General features: G+C 38.2%; 1 pseudogene; it reads left to right on the forward strand.

The window, feature by feature from the left end:
• Positions 1-7,377: 7,377 nt before the first annotated feature.
• On the forward strand, positions 7,378-9,883 carry LOC137280762 (uncharacterized; annotated as a pseudogene).
• The last annotated feature ends 3,364 nt before the right edge of the window (positions 9,884-13,247 follow it).

Here is a 13,247-nt window from a genome sequence, read left to right on the forward strand (position 1 = left end):
AGTACAAACCGAGGCATTTTAATAGAAATGTATATATGTTGTAACGCGCTTAAAAGTGAGCGAGTGGATTAATATTTAACGTCACATCGGCTGTATTTCAGCCATATCGAGACGAGAACAATCTATAAATTAAACCACATTAAAAATATTACCGAAATACAGTAAAAATACAAGAATATCACAAATCTGGTTAAAACCTGTATGTTGTAATAATATCTATAACTGCGAATATGAGCTGAATATTTTCCAACTATTCTGTCTAATATAGGCTATAATGCAAACAATTGTAAAAATATAAAGTAATAACCAACCACCATGGTGTGATGATGAGTGCAATATGCTGACGTCAGAGAACTATAAATATCTCACTAAACTTAGAAAGTGTCATTGGGAAAATGACGTAACATATTATTTACCAAGCTAAAGCAAACTTTAAACGTTGCTGCACGCTTGGGAGAGTACTTGCAGATGAGATCTCAAATGCCTCCTCTCAAGGTGATTGTAGACTTTTCTGGAGAACAGTGAAACTCCGATTGTCATCAGATAAAGGAACGAGTAACATCACACCAATATGGTTTTCCTACTTTTCCGATCTATTGAATCCTAAAAACAACCCAAACAACTGTTTCCATAATGAAGTGTATAGTTTTGCTGATAACCATACCTGTAAATTTTGTGATCATCTCCCATCAGGATGAATGTGTAATCATAGGTAAAGAGAATAGGTAAAGCCCCTGGTGTTGGTGGCATACCTCCTGCATCACTAAAGCTGAGTAGCTCATATTTCGTCCCTGTTCTAGTCTTGTTGTTCAATAAAGTTCTGGGTAGTGGCGTATTTCCCGATAGCTGGAACACCAGTATGATAATCATGTTATTTTAATCAGGGCCAAGAAATAACCCAAACGACTACAGAGGCATAACTTTCGTGTACTGTTTTGGTAAGATTTTTACACCAGTTAAAGAAAAACGTTTAAGAGTGAGTGAGTGAGTTTAGTTTTACGTCGCACTTAGCAATATTCCAGCTATATGGCGACGGTCTGTAAATAATCGAGTCTGGACCAGACAATCCAGTGATCAACAACATGAGCATCGATCTGCGCAATGGGGAACCGATGACATGTGTCAACCAAGTCAGCTAGTCTGACCACCCGATCCCGTTAGTCGCCACTTACGACTGAACTAATTACAGAATCTCAAGCTGGGACTCGCCCAGAGTATTCCTCATTGATTTGGGGGATAAAATACCACGAGATTATAGAAAAAACACAAACCAGCTTCTTCAGAAGATTCCTAGGAGTGGGTAAATATGCAGCAAACAAAGCTATTCTTGGAGAAACCGGACGATACTGTATATTCATAACAACACAGATAAAAGTTATAAAATATTGGATTAAGCTATTAAGAATGAATGTTTCACGTTACAGAAACTTAGACCGATTTGTAAATATCGCATATCTCTTCACGATTTCAGGGTTTCCCAGCAATGTAAAATGAAAGTCAAGGACAACTCCGACATAGAATCAGTTTGTTTGCACTGTGGATTTGAATGTTGTGGTAAACGAATACCACATCTTCTTTATCTGTGATAGATATGCTCTGCTCCGTAATGAATACTTCTTGTCCACCAAAAATATTGCAGGGCTAGATTAACATTGCAACAAATATTAAACACACCTGATGTAATTGTATTAAGTCTAACATCTAGATATCTGCTCAAAATAGTAATTTTAAGATCTTCTTAGTACAATTTTGGTCATGTGACTATGATCGTGCACCTTTCAATACAGTTGTACTAAGGGCCATATGGCTTAAAATATGGAATTAACGTGATGATATTACTACAGAAAACAATACAAAATAGAAGCAGGCTACCGATGGCCAGCAATTGAAGATAGATCACCAGGGACCATGGGGACTTAACTACTATGCTCTTGCTTCTTGCATGAACCCCAGTTGTATTTACACCATTTCCTCAGATTTTGGCGATATTTCATAAATTTAAACGAACAAATATTGTACTATTAACACAATGGTAGATATAAACATACGTTGAATGAAATGGGACCTATGTACCTTCCTAGGGGGACACGCGTTTGGCAGGGCAATAGGGAGGCATAGCACACATTTTTAAAGCATTCGCTCGAATAATCACAATGTGTGCAATGAGCGGTGGGTAGCCCTGTGGTTAAAGCGTCCACTCGTCACACTTATGACCTGCGGTCGATTCACGATATAGGTATACAACGTGCATGTGAAAACCATAACTGGTGTCTAACGCCATGATGTTGCTGGAATGTTGCTTACAGCGGCGTAACACAATACTCACTCACAACGAGCAATTCCCATTTCTGGTGTCCCACCCTGTGATATTGCTGAAAGCGGCGCTAAACCATATTTACTCAAGAACTGTTATTGACGATCTCCTCATAACTGCCCCGAGTAAGTAAGTAAACCTATAACCTAATTTCTTTCCTTGGTCGTGATCTAAATAATAGACGAGGAGCTGAATGATCAGACAGTAGCAGACAGTGTTTAGGCACGCATTCCTTGACGGTACGGTTATCAGAACAACCCGAGGTGGTGGGGTAGACATATGGTTGAAACGTTCGCTCGTCCCGAACAGACTCGTATTCGATTTCCCACATATAATATGCATAAAGCCTATTTCTGGTGTCCATGTCGTGATATTGCTGGAATATTTTCAAAGGCGACGTAAAACTAAGATCACCTACTGACTATGCAGGCGAACACTGGACGTCGAGTGTAACAGGTTTGTCTGAAGGGCCGCCCTTATCCTAGACAGCCCCCATGTGTCGCACTATTCGTGCAGTGAAGTTGATGGGTTCTGTAATCTTTTTGGTGTCGGAGACAAAAGTATCATACCGTCTGCAAGAGAATCAGGAATACACTGATGCAGTCTAATATTATTCCATCATTATCACAGTTCTGTAGTTCCTGTTCTAGATTCTCTATGAAATATGAGAACAGAAAGGGTGACATAACGTCTCCTTGTTTTATTCCTGCTCCGATACAGAAAAATTCGGAAAAGGTTGAGTTTACTTTTACACATGCGTTTACTCCAGAACACATGAATTTAATTATAGCCCACATTTTGCCTTGTATTCCGTGTTTAAATAATTTACTCAGTAAACACTGTTAAAGGCTTTGGATAAATAGACAAATGAACAAAACAATGTCTCTTTCTTATTCATTATTTCTTTGTATTATAGCATGTAAGACGAAGATCGCATCCACAGCAGAATGACCTTTCATGGCTCCGGGACGGACGTGAACAATTCGGAGAAGCATCTGTTCAGTGTAACTCTTCTACAGTTGCTGACATCATCTGTAGGTCCTTTCTTGTGGATCGAGATTATCACGGCTTGAGTACAACATCTTGGAAAAGTCCAGCTACTGAATATTATCTTGAATTGGTTATTTGGTCTACAATCACATCGCACACTTGAACATTTCATTTAGAATGTCATTTAGTCCTACTGATTTACCAGACTTTATGATTTTGAATAGCTTGTTGGACTTCTTCCTGACTTATTTCTCTGTCTAATTCACGTGGGTTTAGAGTTTCTTTATTTTCCATTGCAATGCGCACTGATTCTTCTTCTGTGTCTGTGCTACTGAATTGTCCTAACTCGCTATGTATTTCTTCGATATTGCCTTCTTTTCCTTTGGATAACTTTCTTGTACTTTTGTTTTAGTTCACTTAATTTATTTCTGTTACATTCGGTCATGTTTTCGTTAAAACTATCTAATGGTATTGTTTTTTCTTTGCCATACATTCAGAGTCGAAACACACGTGGTCGTGGTCCGCAACACTAGCGAATCCTGTACGCTTGTTTTTGACACGGAACACCATTACTTCTTGGATACCTGAGAGAGTATGGATGTCACCTTCTCAACAGTTTCATCTACATGTGGCCGAGATGATTTTATTACTTCTGTATACATGTTTAAGAAACATGTTTTAATCTATTTTGTTTCTCTTTCATCAGCTACATGTACAAGCTAGATAACACAAGCAGCAGAGTTAGAATAGTTTACAATAGGTTCAACCCAGCACTTACATAACTATTAAATCCTCAACAGCCAGTTTCAATCTAATGTCAAGCGCACTGCATTGTCTGCCTTTCCGTTGTTATGAAATGCATAAATTACATGACGAACATGGTACAATTAACTGGGTTTCTCACGTTCGTTAGATGTTATCTGCCTTTTTCCCTATCTCTCCATTATGTAAGTCATGTTGCCCACAGTTAAACTTTCTTTGATCAAGCAGTGGTCAGAGGATAGTTTTACAAGTCAGAGGGCCAATACATTGCTCAGTTTGGCTTTTTGTGGACCGAGTGGCTGAGGACTTCACCTCTGTTTACGTATATAAAGTCAGTTTGTGTTTTGTCCTCATATTTATGTATATATAGATATGCTGGTATATAGTTGTATAAAAAGTAAGTTAAGTTAATGCATTGATAAGATATATCTCTCTGCTGAACCAACAAATTAACTTGCAATTTATGGTGTGTTATTGAAGTTCATAATTAGTGTATAAGTATATTTAAATGTGCAGATATTAGAACGGCTTTTAAGGTCATAGTTTCTCTTTTAATCTATGAACTTATGTCCTATAGATTTATTGCCATATTTCCTCATGGTTCATAGTTGTGTAACATTTGTAGGATATCCTGATTGGACACTGGCAACTTTATGAACTGCCCGCTCATTCCCACACAGTGGTAGGTTAGCTGTACATATTGTATATATTGGCTGTAGATCTTGAAATTTGGTTGTAATGTGTCAGCCTTGTAGGCATACAGTTTATTCTGAGGAAAATAATCTTTTCAGTTTAACTGTAGTGAAGATTCCCTTTCTATATTATTCAGGCATAATTCAAAGATATTATGTGATATGGCTGGTACAATCAATTTATCTCATGTGTGGTAATATTATTTGTATATAACTGGGTTTGCTTAATAAAGTGTTTGCTGTCAGCTCACCCTCCAGTAGCTGTTCTGTGCTATTTCTCCAACTGGAACCTCGTCCGCTACTACATACATGCAACAATATATATTGTTCCCGGCACATGTGTTTACAGCCTCGGTGATTGAGTATTTCCATTTGCTTAACTAAATCAGCTGTAAAAGAGTCTGCATGTTCCTCTTTCCACTTATAAACTGTGACATATTCTTCCTTGTTCGTTTTATGAAACTCGTCTTGATGTTTCAGAGTCACCAATAAAGGGCCATGGTTACTAAACGTGTTAAAATCCATCAATCTGAAATCCGAAATATTGATTTCTCTCCCATCTTCAAAAAGCGAGTAGTCAATGGAAGACATTCCATTTTCATTTTGAAAGGTAAATTTGTTTGTTGAGTTACTATGGATACGCCCGTTTGCGATACATAGCCCAGTTGCACAAGAGAGGTCAGAAAATTGAATACCAAAGGAGTTTCTTTTCTTCTCTGCCGATAGCCTGCAGTTCTGCATATCAGCTGTATATCCTATGTCGCCTGTTTCCTTGTAGAAATCCTCAGAAACATGATCCATTCTTGTGCCAATTCTTGCATCAAAATCTCCCATAGTATTCACAACACCCCTTTATATGGAACGACTACCCGTCTTTTTACATAGAATATTTCCACCTTCCCCGATGTAATATTCCAACACTGAATTAAGTCCATTGATTTTTTAATACCTGTCCCAGCTTATTGAATGTATATTTAGGGTGAGGTGTGCATGTCAGTTTGTAATTTTTGCTTTTGACTGGGGTGGGGGTACGAGCGGCACTCTTACCACCCACTGGTGTGTTATATAGATAGACCTGTTGTATAAGTGATGTCGATGCTGCTCACTGCCATCCGAGTACCGTATATTTGGTGGGTATTTTATCCTTCATATGGCGACATTTTACAGAATTTTAAGGCACAAGCATTTAGAGTTATGTCCATTGGTCTCCTTCGCTTTCTTGTGACGTTGACGGCGTACTACGGCACGTAGACGAATTACCCGCCCAAACGGCGAGGAAGTGAGTTCTTACTAGTGAGTGTGTGGAGTGATTTTTTCTCCCTACAACGTATTACCGAAATTACAAATAATCATAGGTTTTATAGTTTGTCGATCTGGGCCTAAACAAGCCAGAAATCTAAGTATGAATTTTTCGAAGCACATGGCTGGAAGGCATCAGGCTGAAATGTGTGAAAATAAAAACTCTTCTGTTCAATACAGAGTCAGAATATTTTCATTTCAGATTTTGATACCTTTGGTCCACAGTGTACGATGCCATAATATAATTTATAAATTTGGGCTATCGGAAAGAAAAGTTTGGACGTTCAATATGTAGGTAACGATACCGCTTTGCAAACCGGTGTAAGCTGACATTTGTACCCTTTCGGCATTTTGTAACATTGTACGCCCCAGATCTACGAACTTCAATCTGTTAGAGGGGCGCCTACTTGGGTGAAATGCTGTTTATATTGGCTGGATTCTAGAAGGTAACTCTACAATACTGTTATTCAGTCATAACCTGTGTAATGAATTTAAACCAAAATATCCTTTCGTTTATGACAGGACTTCAAATCATTTAACTTCATACAGTTTCAGTGATCTTGCCAGTTTCCCAATCCCGCGCTACTCAATATGTTCGTCGGAGACTCACTACTGGGAGAAGGGATTTTACCCGGTACATGTCACTCCTGTTACCTCCTATTCCTGTAAGGTACAATATGTCGGGTGGCCGAGGAAGTTTGATAAGGTAAAACGATTCAAAGTCGTATGTATCCTCTGGAAAGCAGCTTTCTTACAAGCTTGAAAGTACAGCTTAAGGAGCAGCTCTTGCCGACAGTGAGAAGTATCCAAAATATCAATCAGGCTTCAAATAGATGAAGCTGAATTCGAGGTGTTGGCTGGCAACGGTGAAACCCACAAAATAACAAAGTCAAAAACTGTACACAATCAGGCGTAGATCAGACTTTGATCGCATACTAGGCGTAGGCTGGGACTATCGGATTCTTAACGATGCCGGTGACAACATTAAGTCGCAAACTGTGCGGTTTCACAAGAAAACACCAAAACCCATAAAGGATTACATATTGTTTCCAGATCACGTGGAACCAAATTTCATAACCAAACCACAAGTCCTGGTGTTTACATTTGTAAAAGATGCCGGGAAGATAGGCATCTTCCAGAATCTGCTGAATGATGATGTCTTTTAAACTAGAGACAGTTCTGCAGTTGTTTGTACCGGTATCTGTGACATGTGTCTGTTTTAAGCATGCGTTTCATGCTGTTCATATTGAGTTTGGCACCTGTCTTACTGAGTTTGGCACCTGTCTTGAGATAACATTAATGGATCTGTCTTGAGAGGAGATGTTATTCATAGATGAAGTATCAGAGATACAGGTCAGTTTTAAGCATGCGTTTCATGCTATGTTCATATTTAGGCGAGAGGTTAAATTGGCTACTGTCTTGAGATAACATTATTAGTTCTCTCTTGAGGAGAGTTTATTCATAGATGACATACTTTGGTAGTTTTTGTTTGTGAAGGATCTTAGATACAGGTCAGGTTAAATCATGTGTTTCATGCTGTGTTCATATTTAGGCTAGAAGTTGGTCTTGAGATAACATTATTGGCTCCGTCCTGAGGAGGAGATTTTATTCATAGATGACATACCTTGGTAGTTTTTGTTAGAAAAGTGTGTTTCCTCCGTTTTATATGAAAGTTGTTTACACTGTTTTCTCTTGGGACACAAATCTCAGAATGGTGGTTATATCTAAGTTAGCACTGTTTCAAATTCTTCTTACAGAGAAATTTTGGTCAGTGTCTTTGACCATAGATACTGATAAAGAGTTCAAAATAGTCCTTGAAGACAAGCCTGGTTTGATCTTCAGAGCCTCTGACAAAGATTTAAACAGTTTACGGAATGAATTGTTTAGATTAAGGAAAGGTGGACTTTCTGGGTCTCAGTTTCAGAGGTATAAGGAAAAATCGTCATCATCAGAGTATTCCTGGTTTGTTATGATAGAAAAACACCAGTCTTTACAGAATGTTGAAGACCTGAAGTCTGCTATCGCAGAAAAGGAAAATCAGTTAAAGACTGTTGAGGAGAACTTTGTTGATTATGTTAAGAAAAGGGACAAAGATGAATTGATCGTTAAAAAGAAATTGGAAACCAGCGAGAAGAAACTAGAACACTGTCAATGAGTTATTGATAAGTATCATTCAACAAAAAAGAGGAAAGCTCTAAAAGACTGTTCTAATTCGTACAACAGAAAGAAGCGGAAATGTGACGAAGATGTCATAAAATCAGGAATCAGTGATTTAAAGGTTCAGGGATGCAGGATTGTAGCTGTTACTGTAGAAAGAAACGGAAGAAAGAAGTAATTCTTCCCTCGAACAAGATCAAACTGGGGATTCCAGTAGCATGACAGAGAGTGAAATTGATGTAATAAAAACATTAATATACATCTTGGACTCCTTCAAAATATCTCAGAGGGCGTACCATGAGTTGTCGATGCTCTTCCCAGCCCTGCCCCGCAGTTACACTGTCACAGATGTGATTTCTAAGATGAACTCCGCTTACAATATCCCGGTCACTCCTGACGGGAAGGGTGTGCAGCAGTCACTTAGAGAAACATTAAAGCGTGTCTTAGCTCAGAATTTGTCCAAATACCCAACACTGTTGCCCGAAAACACGGCGAAAATCAAAGTTTCAGGGGATGGAACAAGAGAAGGAAAGCGTACAACTGTTTTTAATTTTGCTTTCAATTTTGTGAGCGAGGGGTTTTCAAACCGTATTACTTATCCGTTGAGCATTTCTAGGATAAAGGAAAACTACAGCAAAATGAAAGCTACGTTGGTCGATCTTATAGCAGAAATACACGAACTGCATGACAGTACATTAGATGTTGAGGGGCGTATCATCCAAACTGAAATATTTCTGGGAGGAGATTATACGTTTCTATTGACAGCTCTGGGAATCTCGTCGATTGCAGCTATGCATGTTTTGTGTGTATTGTAGATGCAACAAGAAGGATATGGTGGACTTGAAACAATACTGGTCTTTGCATGATGAAACGTGTCGAGCACGACTTGAGTATGCAACTTCTACAAGTAATGGACGCAAGGAAAAGCAAAAAAGTTACTCAGTAACTAACCCATCTTTGTTCCCGTGCATTCCACCATCTTATGTAGTAATAGATCATTTGCACCTTTTCCTTAGAGTCACAGATAAGCTTTTTAATCTCTTGATTGCAGAACTTAGAACGCTTGACAATATTGCACAGCATAGCACCTTTAATTACCTAGACAAAACAGTTGAAGCATATTGCCCGGTTAGAGCATGCTTTGCAGCAGTGCGGGATTCCATTTGAACTTACCGTTAACAGAGACTCAAAACGACTTGAATTCAGAGACTTACAAGGTCCAGAGAAACTTACATTCCTTGACAAGTTCCGAGCGCATTTATTGTTATATGATACTGATCGTGCATCTCAAATACAGAGTGTTTGGGACGGGTTTAAGGACCTTGACAAAATGTTGAGAAGCGAATCACCTTCGCCGGATGAGATTGCTGACAAGGCTCAGAAATGGTGTCAGGACTTTGTCGAAGTATACCAGTGTCGAGATATAACACCGTATATTCACAGTCTTAGATACCATGTATCCGAACTGGTAAAACTTCATGGCAATATTATCAAGTTTACCCTGCAGGGCTTGGAAAAGTTCAATGACGCTGTCACAAAGCACTTCTTCACAGGAACAAATCATAAAGGATTATGGTCATGGCAACAGGTGATGGAAAAGCAGAATAGACTTGTTCAGCTAGATAATCAGCAGAGAACGAAACAAGCGTACAAAAAGCGACTCTTATGATAATATTGACAGAACCAGACTTCTTCAAAAACTCTTATGGTGAATGTTATGTTAAAAGGTCATATTATCATAACGTAAAAGTAATTCACGCCAAAGTTTTTTCAAATGCATTACATGGAGGCTGAGAATTTTGTTTTGTGTTGACATCGATTGTCATCAAACATATTTTTTGTAAAATGTGGAGTCATTGTTTTATATGTTCCAAAGCATGGATGGTTTATCATGGGGTAATTCTTTCACTCAACACCGGTACCAAAACATTATTTTCACATGGCAAATTACGTAGTTTTTTGTAAAAACATTTGCACCAACAAAACATATTACCCTTCACACTTTATCAGAGAATCATTTTCTCTTTGTGTCTATGATTGTCTGCATTAGAAAGCGTTTTGCATGATGTTATGTGACAAGCGGTAGTGACTATGAGTGCATTGGAAAGTTATGAAAAAGCTACAGACTTAATTTCAAAGTCCTAATTACGTACAAAGACATCGACAAAAATTCTTAAGCAGTTTCCAAGTGACATATTAACACTTATGTTGTTGAATGTGATAAGTAACTGACTGGAGGATTGAGATTATTTCTTAATAATATTCATGAAAATCGGGCAAATTTTCAATAGGGATATGTGACCTTCGTAAATTCAGGGGAGATAACTCTTTCACAAAGCCTTCATTTCGCCATATGTAATGCGTTTGTATTTCATATATATTATTGCCACAAACGTGTGGAGATTTATGTATTTTCGATCATGATTATAATTGTGATACTTCGAGGCTGCAATCAATCTATATAATGTTTTTTTGTGAACTGCCTGTGTTTATTACTGTATTACTTATGTTTATGTCTTCTTGGAATGCAGTTCAAGTAATTTGTATTATATCAAGTTTATTGTGATTGTGTAATCTACTATATTTGTACATATGTGTTATAGTTCTTTCATTGATTAATGTTGTTATGTTACAGGGTGAAACCCAAACAGATCATTTAATAAATTGTGGCTGCAAGTCGTAACTCACACCCTTGCAGGGGTTGGTCATCATTTAACAGCACCACCTTTACCCTGCAACATTTGCTTTCTGAAAACCCAGCTGATAGTTATATGAATCTGTGGAAGCAATAATTGACTATGAGATAGCATAAACCTGGTGACAGCTGTGAAATATCTTGTAACTGTTCAAACGGTTATAGGCATGGCTCGCATGGGCGACATGTCTACAATCAAGGGAGATCACCCAGACAGCTCTATCTATGTCACCACGACCTCATGATATTGTCAAAACAACTACTTCACACCTTCACCCTTAAGTTTATTCACACACACACACACACACACACACACACACACACACACACACACACACACACACACACACACACAAACAAACAAACAAACAAACAAACACACAACAGAAACAGAATATGTGGAACCAAGCATAAGAGACAGCATAAACCTGCTGACAGCTGTGAAATAGGGAAGACACAATATCTTGTGTAACTGTTTTAAGTTTATTCACACACACACACACACACACACACACACACACACATCTGTGGTTACAGTAAATTTGTACATTTCCTGATTCACTATTTAAATGTGCACATTTCCTAAATATTGCAGGAAATTTACACATTTCCTGGAGGGTCTGATATTTTTGACATGGCATGTTTAATTTGCATTGAAAACGGGATAATGGGCCACTGCTAATTATTCAAAGCCAGTCACAAAACATACACGCCAAAACGAAGAAATGGCAATGTTGAGAAGATATTGAGGTTATAATAACAAATCGCTTTATCTTGTTGGTAGGGAATGCGCTAATTATTTGAAGCCAGTCACAAAACAAACAGACGAGCTTAATCTTTTGACATGAAAACAGAACAATGACAATGGTAGGAGGATAATAATTATGTTACAAGATGACCTCCACGCGTCTACATTCAGCACACCACCAGAATTGATCAACGTTACAGAGTCGCAGTTCTTACCACGAGCAACACACCAACAGGACCATCCATCCACTGCCGTGTCACCATCATCATCAGACATCTCACTGTTTGAGGAGCTGCATCAAAACATCCAGCTAAATCACAAGAGAGCTGATGATAGACAATTGCTCAAGCTGAACGGATGATGAAACGCAGTCGTTTGTTGTTGCTAGGAAATACCAGTCCCCATTGTAGATCGTGTGTGTGATAATGGATAGAAACGAGAATGACTTGTATCGAGTTGCTGTGAGATCTGGCCCCGATTTCTCGAAACGAACTTAAGTTTTAACTCAAATCTCAAACTGAGAAGGGTACACAGGATTTTGCGACGACATTTTGCTTGATTCAGGGATCTTTTGTATATAAATGTGAGATGTAAGTAATCAGAATTATTCTGACTATCTGTGTATTGTGATTTGTTCTTATCGTTTACATTGTAAATGACGGAAGAAGCCAGATATGCCGATAAGTACCGTTGTCGTTCTGCGTGATTTTGCGTCAGTCATGGCGTCACGCTGCACTAAAAGTTTGACAGTTTCTTATGAATTACCAAATTATTTCATTGTATCTATTTTCAATTTGCTATTTTTTGCCACGATACTCTTCCCCTGAATATACTAAGCGTATTGAGCTGTTGTAAGCAATGATTAGAGGGCTGGATGTTAGGAAATTTCCGAAAATGCTACGCAGTGTAAAATTGGATTTTTTCTTTGTTTACATTTCAGTCAAGCGCTGTCTTTCGAGCACAGCGTTCGTTTTCATACAAAGTATATTTCGTTTCGTTTTGTCTAGACAGTTGGTATTGGTGACAAAGACCATTTGTAATTTGATTCTAAGATATATGGGGAATTCAATGATGCATTTGTCGCAGCTAACTATGAAGTATACATGATGTAATGGGCTTCTCAATACCGGCCTTCTCGAAACGTGATTTAGTAAACACTATCCAATATGGCGGAAAGCGCACTTCGGCGTTCGTGTAAGTGTATTTTCGAAAACATCCCAACCGATTCTGGGTACATCGGTGACGTTTCAGAATTATCATTCCGAGTTACATGAAAACTTGATATCAGTGATCATTAATATGCTATTTTTGAAATTCATTACTCCCAGTAATTATCCGATTTTCACATTTCAAAACATACTGCAAATAACGCTGTGAATCTCGATTTTGTACAGTTTGAAAAATGGCGACATTTACGAAGAAGCCTATTTTGAAAGGCGATTTTAAGCACTTTCGCTTGGTCTGAGATAATAGTGGATGGTATCAAGAAACTGGGAATTTTCCGCAGAATTCAAAACTGTGAAGTATTTATATATGCGTGGTATATTTAGAATTTTATTCGACTTCAAAGTGAGGGGTGAAGAGGAGGGA

The sequence above is a fragment of the Haliotis asinina genome, chromosome 4, assembly GCF_037392515.1.
Source record: "Haliotis asinina isolate JCU_RB_2024 chromosome 4, JCU_Hal_asi_v2, whole genome shotgun sequence".
NCBI classification, from domain to species: Eukaryota; Metazoa; Mollusca; class Gastropoda; order Lepetellida; family Haliotidae; genus Haliotis; species Haliotis asinina.